Raw genomic sequence first — 15,366 nt, 5'->3', positions numbered from 1 at the left:
TATGGCAGCCTTGGAAACAATTAGAGAGTCAAAATGCCTGGATTTAACACCTTGTTCTTTTTTTTTTTTTTCATTTATTTTTATTAGTCGGAGGCTAATTACTTTACAATATTAAAGTGGGTTTTGTCATACATTGACATGAATCAGCCATGGAGTTACATGTATTCCCCATCCCGATCCCGCCTCCCACCGCCCTCTCCACCCGATTCTTGCTTACAGGTCTGTGTGAGCTTCAGCAATTTACTTAAACCTCTGATGCCTCCATTTCCATCTATGATATGATCATAATCATAAAACCAATATCCTAGCATTATTGCAAGGATTCGAGGAATTCATTCAAGGAATTAATACATATGACAATAAATGTAGACTTTTTTTTTACCTTTTCATTTTTAATCCTTCAATATTATACATATAGTTGGTATTCAATAACTGGTTTTATTGAATGAAAGAAATACATAAGTTTATTAAGGAAAATGTGAATCTATCCAGATATTTAGGTTACTTTTGATGACTTGATAAAATGATTCAACATGGCAAAATGCTTTGCTTGTTATTCCCTTTATGTGAAAGTACTAAGAGTGTGGGTTTGAAGCCAGGTCCAGACACGAGATCTTCAGCTTCTTAGATGGATCACTTTGTATAAGTTCACTTGGAATCGATGACGTTCAGTTTTCTCCACTTTGAAATGGGGGAATCCTAGAGTTTTCATGAAGATTAAGAGGACGCCTAAGAAGCTTGACTTTCATAAAAATCAGTTACTACTATTATTTCATTTTTATTTATTTTTAAAGTACCTTTCTTTCAGTGTTTTTCTGAAGTTTTAAATCAGTATTATAAGTGACTTGCATGTTTCAAAGGTGCTAATAGAGCAGCATATAGAAGGAATTAACTCTAGTTGGCTGGGTCACAATTTCTCGATCTCTGTGACAGTACTTTCATTTAGGGGCAAATTTGACAACCCCTTGCCCACAGGGGCCTTTTGGCTTTTAATAGTCATGATCACATGGGGTGGGGTGGAGATGGACATTTACTACTGGTATCCGGTGGATGAGCCTGGTAGGTTGCTGCCAGTCAACTGCAATACACAGAACAGGCCCCAGCAACAACAAATTATCCAGCCCAAAATATCAATACAGTGCCAAAATTGAGAAACCCAGCTCTAAAACAAAGTGATTGGGCCAAGTGATGAGACCAAGTGAACTTTTCCACTCCTTCTAGTTCAAAAATTTCCTAAGTCTCTTATTTCCATAATGCATGATAAATGCCATGCTCTCTGGTTGTTCAATTATTTTTTATCACTGTCTATTTTTTTTAAGCTACAACCCCCCTCCCCCAAACATCAAGACAGTAATTATTTAAGATAATCTAAGCTCTCTTAGACTTTAACCCAATTCTCACTGCTGCACCTTCTGGATTGCTTAATCCAAATGTTTCTATAAAAGCTCTTGGTTCACTGTTGTAGTTAGAATACAGGCTTAGCACATGTGACAGGAATCCAAAATAACAGTGGCTTGAGCAAGATAAAAGATGATCTTTCTTTCCCATTTATTTCTCTCTCCCATCCTTGTGATGAGGTGGTTCTGCTCTGGGAGACTGCCAGAACCAACAGCTGTCACAGGGCTACACAGAGTCGGGTCCCCAGGTCCCTTCTTTCCTGCTGTGTGGTCATCATTAAGACTTTGCCCTCAACTGAATCACTCAGAATGAGGCTTCACGGTGTCTACATTCCAGCCTACAGAATAGGAGGAGGGGAGAGTAGGACTCGGAGCGTGTCCACCCAAGTTCCATTCGAGCCCCAGAGACCAAAACCTACATGGTCACACCTAGCTGTCAAGAAGACTTGAAAATATAGTCTTTATGTTCTATGTCTGGGCACTCAGCAAAACAACGAAAACAAAAGCAAACACTTACTAGATAACGGAGATGGTACCTTCTGTTACTGTCTCCAGGGTTGCTGCTGCTGCTGCTGCTAAGTCACTTCAGTCGTGTCCGACCCTGTGCGACCCCATAGACGGCAGCCCACCAGGCTCCCCCATCCCTGGGATTCTCCAGGCAAGAACACTGGAGTGGGTTGCCATTTCCTTCTCCAATGCATGAAAGTGAAAATGAAGTCGCTCAGTCGTGTCCGACTCTTAGCGACCCCATGGACTGCAGCCTACCAGGCTCCTCCGTCCATGGGATTTTCCAGACAAGAGTACTGGAGTGGGGTGCCATTGCCTTCTCCATCTCCAAGGTTAAAACATCAAAATACTGAGATCATGTTCGAAGACAGCCATCTACTATCATATTCCCGGTTCATATCAAAAAGTAGATAGGGGCCTCCCTGGGTGGTCCAGGGGTTAAGAATCTGCCTTGCAATCCAGAGGACATCGGTTTGATCCCTGGTCTGGGAAGATCCCACATGCCACAGAGCAAGGAAACCCGAGTGCCAGAACGACTGGGTCCATGTGCACAACTGCTGAAGCCCACCACCACGGAGGCCGTGCCCTACAGCAAGCCACTGCAATGAGAAGCCCTCACCGCCAGCAGAGGAGGCCCGCATGCAGCAATGAAGACCGAGCGAAGCCAAAAATAAAATAAATAAGTAAACACTTTCTTAAAGTAGATAGGAATGAGACAAGGTATTGGAATGCTGTTTTTTAATCAAAGTGTAGTTGATTTGCAATACTGTGTTGTTTCGGTGTACAGCAAAATGATTCAGTTACATATGCTTTCTCAGATTATTTTCCATTATAGATTATTATAAGGCATTGAATATAAGTCCCTGTGCTATACAGGAAAGCCATGTCACTCATCCACTTTATGTATAGTAATGTGCATCTTTTAATCCTCTACTATTTTATCCCTCCCCTCTCTTTACCCTTTGCTAACCATAAGTTTACTTTCTAAGTCTGTAAGTCAGCTACTCTTTTGTAAATAGATTTATGTTATTTTTTTAGATTCCACGTATAAGTGATATTATATAATATTTGTCATTTTCTGTCTGACTTCGCCTAGTATGGTATTCTTTAGTTTAATTCTCTTTCAGGCTGAGTAATATTCCATTGTCTGTGTGTGTGTGTGTGTATATACACATCTTCTTAAACCAATCGTCTGTTGGTGGGCACTTGAGTTGCTTCCAGGTCTTGGCTGTTGCAAACAGTGCTGCCGTGAACATTAGGGTGCATGTATCTTTTTGAATTAGAGTTTTCTCCAGATATATGCCCAGGAGCAAGATTGCTGGATCATACAGCAACTTTATTTTTCATTTTTAAAAGGAACATTCATACTGTTTTCCAGAGCGGCCACACCAATTCACATTCCCTCCAACAGTACGGGAGCGTTCTGATAAGCTAATGGTGTTAAGGATGGATCAGGGAATCCAAGTTTGGTATCAGTCACTGGAAAGGGCTCTGATTGGCCTTCCTGAGTGAAACCTCCTCCTCCCCTCCCCCTGCCCTTGGACATCCAAACTGCATCCCTATCTGATCATTCCTCCCCATCTCTCAGCTACTAAACCAGCCTGAGCCTAATAACTAAGCATTAAGAGTGATGGAGGCCTGAAGTAGCTGGAAGCTGTCCTTGACAAAATGTGGAGCAACACTATCTAAGCAAAATCCAACACGGAAGAAATCAGATTTCAGAGAGGGAGCAAGAGGGCCTGAGCCTTCAAAGGCATTGTTTGCACCCCCAAACCGAGAAAAGCTCAGGGATACCCAGTCCTCAAACTTCCCAGTAGAGCCAATAAATTCCCTTTTTGTCTCAAGCTGGTTTAAATTGTATCTCTGTCACTTGCACCCAGAGCTTTCAGGTAATTCTCATCCTAATGGTGGCATCCAAATGGTGGAACCAACTGGTTGAAAACTGGGAAAGAAGTATGTCAAGGCTGTATATTGTCACCTTGCTTTTTTAAACTTTGATGCAGAGTCCATCACACTAAATGCCATCACAAGCTGGAATCAAGATTGCCGGGAGAAATATCAACAACCTCAGACAGGCAGATGATACCACCCTTATGGCAGAAAGCAAAGAGGAACTAAAGAGCCTCTTGATGAGGGTGAAAGAGGAGAGTGAAAAAGCTGGCTTAAAACTCAACCTTCAAAACACTAAGATCATGGTAGACAGCCCCATCACTTCATGGCAAATCGATGGAGAAAAAGTGGAAACAGTGGCAGATTTAATTTTCTTAGGATCCAAAATCACTGCAGACAGTAACTGCAGCCACAAAATTAAAAGATTCTCCAAGGAAGAAAAGCTATGACAAACCTAGACAGCGTATTAAAAAGCAGAGACATCACCCTTTGCTGGCAAAGGTCCATTTAATCAAAGTTATGGTTTTTCCAGTAGTCACGTACGGATGTGCAAGTTGGACCATAAAGAAGGCTTAGCCTCAAAGAACTGATGCAGAACTGATGAAGAATTATTAACTGTCAACCAATTCTACATAAGGCCAGTCCTCTCTTTTCCATTACTGAGTTTTCCTTCTAGGAAAACTAAACATTCAACTTTGCTTCATACATTGATAATAGATACTAATGCTAGCATAAATAGATGCTAATATTGGTATCCAACAAGTCATAGGCTAATCTGTTTTCAAATTCTTTGAAATTTCCATTTTTAAATGAAACGGGTCGAGATGACTTTCCTTTTGTTTAAGAAAGCTGATTAAATTTCAGAAAGAAAATATCCTTTTTGCAGCTAAGATGCATGAGAGGACCATGTCCATTGTATTCTTGGATGGCCTTGAATCAAAGGTGACTCCATCAAGGCAGAATTAATGCAGCTAAGGTTGTTCTGAATACCTCATTTAAGGCTTCTGCTTTAGTGCCAAGAGCAGAATTCCACAGCCTTAGGCCTTGGCTCAAGAATGTCTTCTTTTCCAGGTGAGCCAAGACCAGCTTAGGTGCTTGAAGAAGAACTTTCTGAAAACAGACAGTACATTCCAGGTTTAGGGCCTGGACAACTCAAGGCCTTGTTCACACGTGAAAGTGGATACAGTGCCAGGACCTCTGGGCTGGCGGAAACGTCCCTGGCCATCCCCTCGTGCTGGCTCCTCCCGAGCGGAGAGTGTGATGTTCAGCTGTAAGCCTGCGGGCAGCCTGCTGGGCCGGCCACAAGCTGGAGCCTACGTAAACAGTTTCCCTTTCCAAACCCATACACCATGCTCCACAGCAGTTGACTGCCCACCCCTCCAAGCTGGGACCTGGGGGTCTTCCGCAGAGTTTCCCTGCCCTTTTTCCTCTCTGTCCAATTTATCAGCATACACAGCACCCCATCCCCCCACCCAGTAACACACCTCACATCTGACCTCCCTCCCTCCCTCCCTCACTCCCTCCTCTGTCCATTTTCCAGCCATCTGCTAGGGCTGGGAAGACAGTTCTTTTGCTGTATTTGCTGCCAGGGTGGGTTTGATGCATTGAGGGAATCCAAGGCTACCCCTTTGCAGTCTGATTTGAAGGATGCACCCACGTTTGCAGGAAGCCAGTCTACTATCATCGCCGCTCAGCCAGGCCTGATGTTTTTGCCAACACTACTAATGACAACTTGCATAAACATTTACTACAAGTCTGGTGCTATTCTAAGAGGTGGGGTGCAAATTCACTCACTTAACCCTTGCATGGCAAAATTAGAGGTGAGGTGTAAAGGGTCAAAATGATTGGGAGAGGTTCTCCGGGCTTAAGTTCATACTACAGTGTCCATGGCTAACAGCAAATGGGTTCTCAGGTGGCACTAGCAGTAAAGAACCCACCCGCCAATGCAAGAGACTTAAGAGACAAGGCTTTGATCCTTGGCCGGGAAGACCTCCAATAGAAGGGCATGGCAACCCAGTGCAGTATTTTTGCCTGGAGAATCCCATGGACTTAGGAGCCAGGCAGGCAACAGTCCATGGGCTCACAAAGATTGACGTGACTCAGCACTCCGGCACACGTAAAGGGTCGAAATGATTGACAGAGGTCGTCCTGACCTAAGTTCACACTAAAGTACTTATGACTGATGGCAAGTGGGTTCCTGTTAGAACCTTTTCTGAAAGTGCAGAAAAGATGAACTGAGAAAGATGAAGATAAAGGCGTGTCAGACGGAAGCTGTGTGGCCCCGTGGGGAGAAGAGGGCTGAGAAAGGGGAGACTTGGCCCAGAAACAATAGTCAACAGAGGGCGTCACCAACCGTGTTCCAGGCCTTCTCTCTGTCACTTTCTGGTCTGAGTAAGTTAAAAAGACTGTTTTGGGGGCTGTTAGAATCCCCTTTCCATTCTCTCTTCTCATATTCCTGTGATGGTTTCCTATGAACCCTAGAAATAATTGACACTTTCACCAACTTCCGGCAGCCTGGTGTGAATTTCTCTTTTCTCATGTGCTCTTACCTTCCTGAACTTATTTTATTCATCTGCACTTATTTTCTTCATCTTTCCTGCTTGTCAACCCATGCAACATAGAAACCAGAAAGTGGTTTCAGGCAGCAAACCCTATGCCTGATATAGAGTTCACCGAACACAACATAAATATAATGTGTAAGTTAAAAATGCATTACCTCTATATAGAAGACAAATATTAACTTGATATTACACCACTGTCTTCAGGATGCTTTATAGGAATTAATTACATGATGTCTGCAAAGCAGTTTGAGAACCTCCAGGAAAGGTGCTATATAAATACAAGGTATGATTATTTTTAGGAGCTTCCACTGCTGACATTCAGCATAGCATGAAAGAATGAAAAATTATCTCCATGTTCCCCGTCGTGGTAACAACTTCAGCTTGAGGTTTAGAAAACCCATTTATAGAAACTGCTAAAATTAAAAAAAAAAAAACGCATTCCTTACATGAGCTCATCCATGGAGCTTCATCTATGAGAGAAGAAATCTTTCTAGGCACAAACTGCTTTTCACTTTAAAGACGATGACTCTGTAGACCTAAGTCAGAAATTTAGAAGTGTAAAATCTTTCACTGAGGTTCTCAGGCCTCCTGGCTCCAGTCCAATTCCTGGCCTCCACGAAGACTCTATGTTTGGATGAATGTCGACTTGGCCACTCCTAAAGCTCTCCAGGGAAGAGAGTTCTCAATCAACTTTAGCCACCTGCTTCTTTTTAACAACCATGCTCTTGGGAAGTTCTTCCTGGTATCTTATTTAAACCCCTGCCTGGAAATGGATCAGGTTTCCTCCTACTTATCCTCAGGGAACCCGGAGCACAGCCAGTCAGGATGCCTCTATGTCATTAACTTGTAGTCTTCCTATTATAATCCTTCATGTTTGCTGATAATTCTGCCACCCTTTCCAACTCCAGGAAGAAACGATTCTGCTCTCAGCGTCATTTCCTCTAAAGGTCACTCTTCATTACTAGTTCCTCCACATATATTCTTTTTTATTTTTTAAGATTCTCTGATGCGGACAATTTTTAAAGTCTTTATTGACTTTGTTACAATATTGTTTCTGTTTTATGCTTTGGGGTTTTGGCCATGAGGCATGTGAGATCTTAGCTGCCCAACCTGGGACTGAACTTGAATCCCCTGCACTGGAAGGTGAAATCGTAACCACTGGACCACCGGGGAAGGCTCATCCTCTACATGTATTTTTATGAACCTACTGATCTCAGGGAATAAAAGCTCCATGAAGGCAGGGACTTTTTTTCTGCCCCGTTTCCTGTTAGATGCCCTTTGTGCAGACCAGTGCCTGGAACAGAGGACACAGTCTTTAGTATCTACCGAGTACATGAATCCAGTTGTTATGATGGTTAATCGGTACTGAGAGCTTTAGCACTTAAGCACGGGATATGTGAGGCCCGGCTGGATATTGACATCACCTTGTTTCCAAGTCCCTGAACTATACCGTTTACTTGGTATCCTGACCCTGGGAATCGTGCACCAAAGGTCATATAATGGCATCTCTTGACCCTTATACTTGGATGATCATTTCTAAGCTCCTACCATGTTTTAAAATTTTAAATAGTTTGCAAAAGTTTTGAAAGTGGAATCTTGTACTTAAAACACAGATTTCTGTCCCCTCCTGAAAACTCAGAAGACTTGGCGATAAGAAGAGCCCTGTCTCCCATGAGCAGAGTGGCCTGGGGCTCAGCATCAGCGTGCTCCTTAAGGGGGACACTGCTGTCCACCTCTACCAGCTCTACCGCCTCACACGCTCCACTCACCTGAGCCTGCAGGTGGGTGAGGCGAGAGCACGGGTGGGGATAAAACATCCAGATGATCAACTGAGAGGTCCATTTCTTGGCCAGATATGGTACCATTTAGGCACACCTACTATCAGCTCATCTAATCCTCCCAGCACCTCTAAAAGATAGGCACTATTATCATCATCACCATCACAGATAATTAAAGGACATGCAGACATAAACTGAAGTTCACACAAGTGCCCTGTAGGGAACCTTCCCAGTCTTCGAACTCCCTCTGCAGAGGTCAGCAAATTAGACTTAGGGGCCAAACCTTCCCATCCTCCCCACTGGTATTGCACGTGGCCATGCCCACTCATTTCCATATTGTCTGCTGCTGCTACTGCTGCTTCTGAACTATCCATTGTAGAACTGTCTAGCTGTGTGACAGACTATGCAGCCTGTTAAGACTGAAATATTTATTAGCTGGCTCTTTACCGGAAAAGTTTGCCAACCCCTGGCCTGAGCCTTTGTACACTTGAATATTTGAAAGGGGCTTTAAGATGCCATCCACCATCTCCTCCTCCTAGAAAGGATGAAATATAAACAATACCACACTGATCGTTATCCAGTGAATTCAGAAGCGTACTGTCATCAGGAAACTTTACCCTAGCATACAGTGTGACCATGTTGTGATTCTAGTAATTCTATAAACGACAAACTCAGAATAGATGCATGATTTAGCCTAAGGAATCCGATCTAAACTGGGACACAGAAAAAAAAAAAAAATATATATATATACATGTGTCACACATACACACACACACATACAGTATGTGTATATACATTACATGAATACAAAAATTAGACTGAATAAATCTAAAAGGGCGGGAAAAGATTGGCAGAGAAAGACTGGGATTAGGGAACTCCTTCTAAAGAACGTGATGCCTTTCAGCTGTGTGTGTGTGTGAGTGTGTAGGCACATGTGCATGTTTGTATAAGTAAATCTATCTTGGTATGTGGGATGATCTCCTAGATGGCACTAGTGTTAAAAAAAAACCTGCCTGCCAATGCAGGAGACTTAAGAGATGCAGGTTCAATCCCTGGGTCAGGAAGGAGGAGGGCATGGCAACCCACTCCAGTATTCTTGCCTGGAGAATCCCTGTCCCGTGGACAGAGGAGCCTGGCGGGCTACAGCCCATAGAGTCTCAAAAGAGTCAGACATGACTGAAGCGACTTAGCACACATACACACATGTGGGATGGCAAATACCAGGTACATGAGTTGCCACAGACAACTCTATTTATCCTCTTGTCTACAACAGGATAGCTAATCCAATTACTGCCCTTTTGACAGCTGAGCCTTAATGAGGCTGCAGAATCCTACTTAACACAGTTCTCCAGTCAACTGTGTTCCACCCACTAAGCAGAGCTGCCACACTAAATAAAACCTTTAATACATCTTGAGGATAGAGACTAGTTAGCAATGGGAAGCAAGACATTTCTTTCCCATCTCAATATTATTTTTAGAACCTAAGTCATTTAGACTATTTTTATCCCATGCTAGAGTGTGGGTAAAAGGAGAACAAAATAGTTACTGAGTTCTTGATATGTTAAACATATTGAAAATTGTACAGTATTATTTTCATGGTGTAGTACTTAATGATCATCAAATTGAGAGAAATAAAACATCAGATGCTACAGAAGAAAGGCTATCCCAAAATAAATAAAAACTTAGGTGGACATTTCCCAGAATGAATATCTGTTATAGATTTGAACCATTATATTTTTCTGATTCAAAAAAAAAAAAGTAACTGCTTGGGTTCAAGAAAATGGTAAAGTCAGGCCCTGGAGGAAGATGAGGCTATTGGTGAGGTTGAATTTAAACTCTCTAGAGTTCATTCAAGACACATTTACAGAACACTTACCACTGGGAAGATACACAATGCCTACTGCTTTTGAAAATACAATGATGTATAAAGAGGCATTGGCGGTCAAAACCTTTTTTGAAATAAAGTGGTATGATGGTATGAGTTTGGAATTGAGTTCAGCAGCTGGCTAGACTGCAATACAGTGGATTAAACACACAAGAGTGTATTTTTGTTATGTAACTAAAGGTCTGTGTCAACAATTTTAATGTTAGTTCAGTTAATGGTTCAAAGTGTCAGGGTCAAAGGCCCTCTGATTTTCTTGACCTTTCTCTGATGATCCCAAAACAGCTGCTATAGCTCCAGCCAATACATTCAAATTCAGGCAAGATGAAACAAAACGAGGAAATGAAAAATACCTGCCTGCCACCTGAGTTAAGGAACTTTCCAAGAAGTTCTACCCAATAACTCCAACTTTTTCCATGGCTTCATCGTCTACAAGGATGTCTGGGAAATAGAGTGTCTTTGGTTTTTAAAAAGTCTTTTAAACTGGGATTATTGCTGTCTAATAGCATTCTTTATTGAGAAGGAAGGGGAGAATGGATACTCAGTAGTAATTAGCAATCGCAACCACTCATGCAAATTAACTTAAAATACAATGCTAGTTGTTGCAGGAAATTGATCTTTCTTTCAAAGAGCTCCACTCTAATAGGAGAAATAAGATATACACAACTTAGAACAATAGAAACCAATTTATCATCTAGATAAACTGCAAACTATCCAAAGGATACAAAACTGTATTGTATACACATCAAACTGTCACCAGTGCTTTTCACTAGGTAGGCACAGCAGTTAATTTTTATTTCCTTCCATATAATTTTTGAGGGGTTTCCAAATGTCCCACAATGAATATTTGCTGAGGTAGTGAGAGGAGGCACTCTAAAGGAGGGATGGCATGAATCTGTTTCACATCTATTACTTCATTTTATCATTGTAACTGTGGCGTTTAGAAAAATGGGGGGGGGGCATAATTAGACATAATGAACACTTTGATAATGAACCCACATGAACTCAGGGTTTTGGAAAAGAGGTTAAAGAGCTGAATGCGTCAACTGTGTGCTGGGCTCAACTGTGATGATAATTCTCTGCACCCCAAACATATAGAATCATACAATGTCATGTGGGCTCTGAAAAGCAATGGCAGTCGTGGGCTGTCATTCATGCCTCTGAGTCCAGTTCGTTTCCCATTTTCTAAAGAAAGTCATTAGTAGAATAATGCCAGAGACTGATTAACAGCGAGAGAAGGTGAGGGTCCGGCACAACCTAAGTAAGCTTTGGCATTCCAAGACTCTGGGTGCCAGCTCCTACCCAGGGCCCCGTGACATCCGTCCACGGAGCAGCTTCAAATACCACAGTCTGACCTGTCCAAATGGCTAATCTGCACGAACTCACACAACTCTAAGTTACAGCTCTCTTGGGTTTCCTGGTACTTTAAAATATACATGGGGAGTAGCAAGGAGAGTGTTGGGGACAAAGGTCCCTGGGAATCCTGTTCTCAAGTGCCTCAGCTTCCTGAAAGCATCGGGGGATTACACAAGCTGTCAGGGAGAACTACTTTTCTTAATTTTTTGGACATGAATCATTTTTAAAGTCTTTATTGAATATATTACAGTATTCTTTCAGTTTTGGTTTGGGGACTACAAAGCCTGTGGGATCTTCACTCCCTGACGGGGGATCAAACCCCTGCATTGGAAGGCAGAGTCTTAACCCCGGGATGGCCAGGGAGGTCCCGAGAACTCCCTCCCGGTGGAGATGAAATGTCCCAAGAGGTGAGCCATTTCCGTTTCTCTCCTTGATGGCATTACCTCTGGTTTTTTGGTCCTCTTTTGGCACCCCACCCAGCTGGCAGAGCATCATCCTCTTGATTGTGAAACAACAGAACCTCCAACGCCTGCTGCCCTCCTTCTCCTTTTCCTACGAGTTCTGTCCTGGGGGTCATCATTATGGCTATGCACTGGGAGATCTGATGCCTGAAGACTCTGACGCCCATTTCTGTTGGAAGAAGCCTCCCTATGTCATCATCCTTCCTCATTTGACCTACCTACACTGGCGCTATGCAGGCTGAAAAATGACAAAAATAAATAAATAAAGGGCCAGCCATATATATTATTAGTGAAGAAGAGGAAAAAGTTTAGAAGTCACCATGAAATGCCCTCAACGTGAGCATAGAATTTTAAAAGTGAATTTATATGGCAAAAGAACTAAAATATCCCCCAAACCAGAGCCTAATTATCCTTCATTCACACAACGACAAGCCACTCAGACAAAACGTGGAAGGCTCAGTAAGTGGCTATCCATACACATGACATGGAATATCCAGTGTCTTCCCAAGATTCAGTCCATAAGAATACTCCCCATCTCCCAACTTCATCCTCTTAATTTCTGGCTCCAATGTTTGACCTCTCCTCTCCTGAATTCCCAATGCATGTTACATCTGAAGAAACATGTTAATAATACCGATACACTGTCTTAAACATTTTTGTTTTCTTCTTTAACCTTCAGTTCAGTTCAGTCACTCAGTCGTGTCCAATTTTTTTAACCCTGTGAATCGCAGCACAACAGGCCTCCCTGTCTATCACCAACTCCCGGCATTTACTCAAACTTATGTCCGTCAAGTCAGTGATGCCATCCAGCCATCTCATCCTCTGTCGTCCCCTTCTCCTCCTGCCCCCAATCCCTCCCAGAATCATTAGCCTTACCTCCTCTTAAATACGGCAAGCTCATGAAAACAGGATCTACCTCTGATTCCCTCACTGTGAAAACTGTATTTTCATGTAACATTCCAAGAAAACAAAATTATAATTGCTTCCACTAGCAAAATAATGAAGCAAGGACTGAAATAATGTTATAGAAATTGAACCCTTCTCCATAAATCCATAGATGTGCTTAAATTCACCAACTTGCAGAGGCATTTCAGGATTAAGAATCATCAGTAGTATCAAATGATGGCAGTAACCTAGGGTGCATGCATCCATGCTAAGTCACTTCAGTTGTGTCTGACTCTTTGAGACCCCACAGACTGTAGTCCACCAGGCTCTTCTGTTCATGGGGTTCTCCAGGCAAGAATACTGGACTGGGTTGCCATGCCCTTCTCCAAGGGTTTCTCAACTCAGGGGTTTAATCCAGGTCTTTTGCATTGCAGGCCGATTCTTTACCATCTGAGACACCAGGGAAGCTCAGTTACTATTGGGGTGACATGTATCAGACACCCAAGTGGGGCATCCACTGTCGCATGGGTACATGAGCTTAGGAAAGAGTCTGCACTGCGGCTCTAAGAACCTAGCTCATTGTCGAGTTCAGTTCAGTCGCTCAGTCGTGTCCAACTCCTTTCGACCCCACGGACTGCAGCATGCCAGACCTCCCTGTCCATCACCAACTCCCAGAGCTTACTCAAGCTCATGTCCATTGAGTCGATGATGCCATCCAACCATCTCATCCTCTGTTGTCCCCTTCTTCTCCCGCCATCCATCTTTCCCAGCATCAGGGTCTTTTCCAGTGAGTCAGTTCTTCGCATCAGGTGGCCAAAGTATTGGAGTTTCAGCTTCAACATCAGTCCTTCCAATGAATATTCAGGACTGATTTCCTTTGGGATGGACTTCTTGGATCTCTTTGCTGTCCAAGGGACTCTCAAGAGTCTTCTCCAACACCATAGTTCAAAAGCATCAGTTCTTCAGTGCTCAGCTTTCTTTATAGTCCAGCTCTCACATCCATACATGACTACTGGAAAAACCATAACTTTGACTAGATGGACCTTTGTTGGCAAAGTAATGTCTCTGCTTTTTAATATGCTGTCTAGGTTGGTCATAATTTTTCTTCCAAAGAGCAAGCGTCTTTTCATTTCATGGCTGCAGTCACCATCTACAGTGATTTTGGAGCCCAAAAAAATAGTCTGTCACTGTTTCCACTGTTCCCCATCTATTTGCCATGAAGTGATGGGACCAGATGCCATGATCTTAGTTTTCTGAATGTTGAGTTTTAAACTAACTTTTTCACTCTCCTCTTCCACTTTCATCAAGAGGCTCTTTAGTTCTTCTTCGCTTTCTGCCATAAGGGTGGTGTCATCTGCATATCTGAGGTTATTGCTATTTCTCCCAGAAATCTTGATTCCAGCTTGTGCTTCATCCACTCCAGCAATTCTCAAGATGTACTCTGCATATAAGTTAAATAAGCAGGGTGACAATATCCAGCTTTAATGTACTCTTTTCCCAATTTGGAAGCAGTCTGTTGTTCCATGTCCAGTTATAATTGTTACTTCTTGATCTGCATACAGATTTCTCAGGAGGCAGGTCAGGTGGTCTGGCATTCCCATCTCTTGAAGAATTTTCCAGTTTGTGATCCACACAGTCAAAGGCTTCGGCTAGTTGTCAGAATTGCCAAATGGAGACTACTTTGTGCTTAGTCGCTCAGTCGTGTCCAACTCTTTGCGACCCCATGGACGAGCCTGCCAGGCTCCTCTGTCCACGGGGATTCTCCAGGCAAGAACAGTGGAGTGGGCTGCCATTTCCTCCTCCAGGGGATCTTCCCAACCCAGGGACTGAACCCAGGTCTCCGGCATTATAGGTGAGTTCTTTACCATCTGAGCCACCAGGGAAACCCTTACCTAACAAGTGTTTTACAAAGGATGTTTCTTTTCTTTCTTTGGTTCCCATTAATCTATGTTATCAGATAGACCATGCCATTTAGATTTTTATAAACCTTCATTTGAATTTTCAGGAAAAGATTTGGGTCACACCTGATGATCCTAAAGAAATGGTTCTAAAGATTATTCCTGAGACATAACCAGGAACAAGGAAGTGAGAGTATTAGCGTTAGCTACTATTATGATTGTCATCATCTGTGTAAAAAATTGAAAAAAGGATATTATCATTAGTTGGCTGAGCATTGGGAAAACTGACAAGGTAAAATATGACACACGTGAAAAATCCTGAATAATTACATTCTAAATTATCCAAGGAGGAAATTTTGCATTAACTTTCCCTGGGCTTTTTCACATAAGCATCAAGTAAGGTTAAGCTCTGATGGAACTGAGTTTTATTTTGCAGAAATAACATCCTACCCAAATGCAGCGTCCTTTCCAAGTTTTAATTATTATACTAATACAATGTGTCCCACAATAGAATTCATCAAGAACTAACTCTAGAAACATCGATGGCAAAGAAGAGGACAATGCTACAAAGAGAAGAAATCTATGAATCTTATTTACTATCATCTACTAAAGGCTGGTACCTGCAAACTATGAGCTGTGAGTTGAATCCAGCCACCCCCTGTTTTTGGAAATAAAGTTTTTTTGGAAAACAACCATGCTCACTCATTTATGTATTGTCTATGGCTGTTTTCATGTTTTTACTGTCATTACA

The sequence above is a fragment of the Dama dama genome, chromosome 27 (assembly GCF_033118175.1).
Source record: "Dama dama isolate Ldn47 chromosome 27, ASM3311817v1, whole genome shotgun sequence".
NCBI classification, from domain to species: domain Eukaryota; kingdom Metazoa; phylum Chordata; class Mammalia; order Artiodactyla; family Cervidae; genus Dama; species Dama dama.
This window is presented reverse-complemented; position numbering follows the sequence as displayed.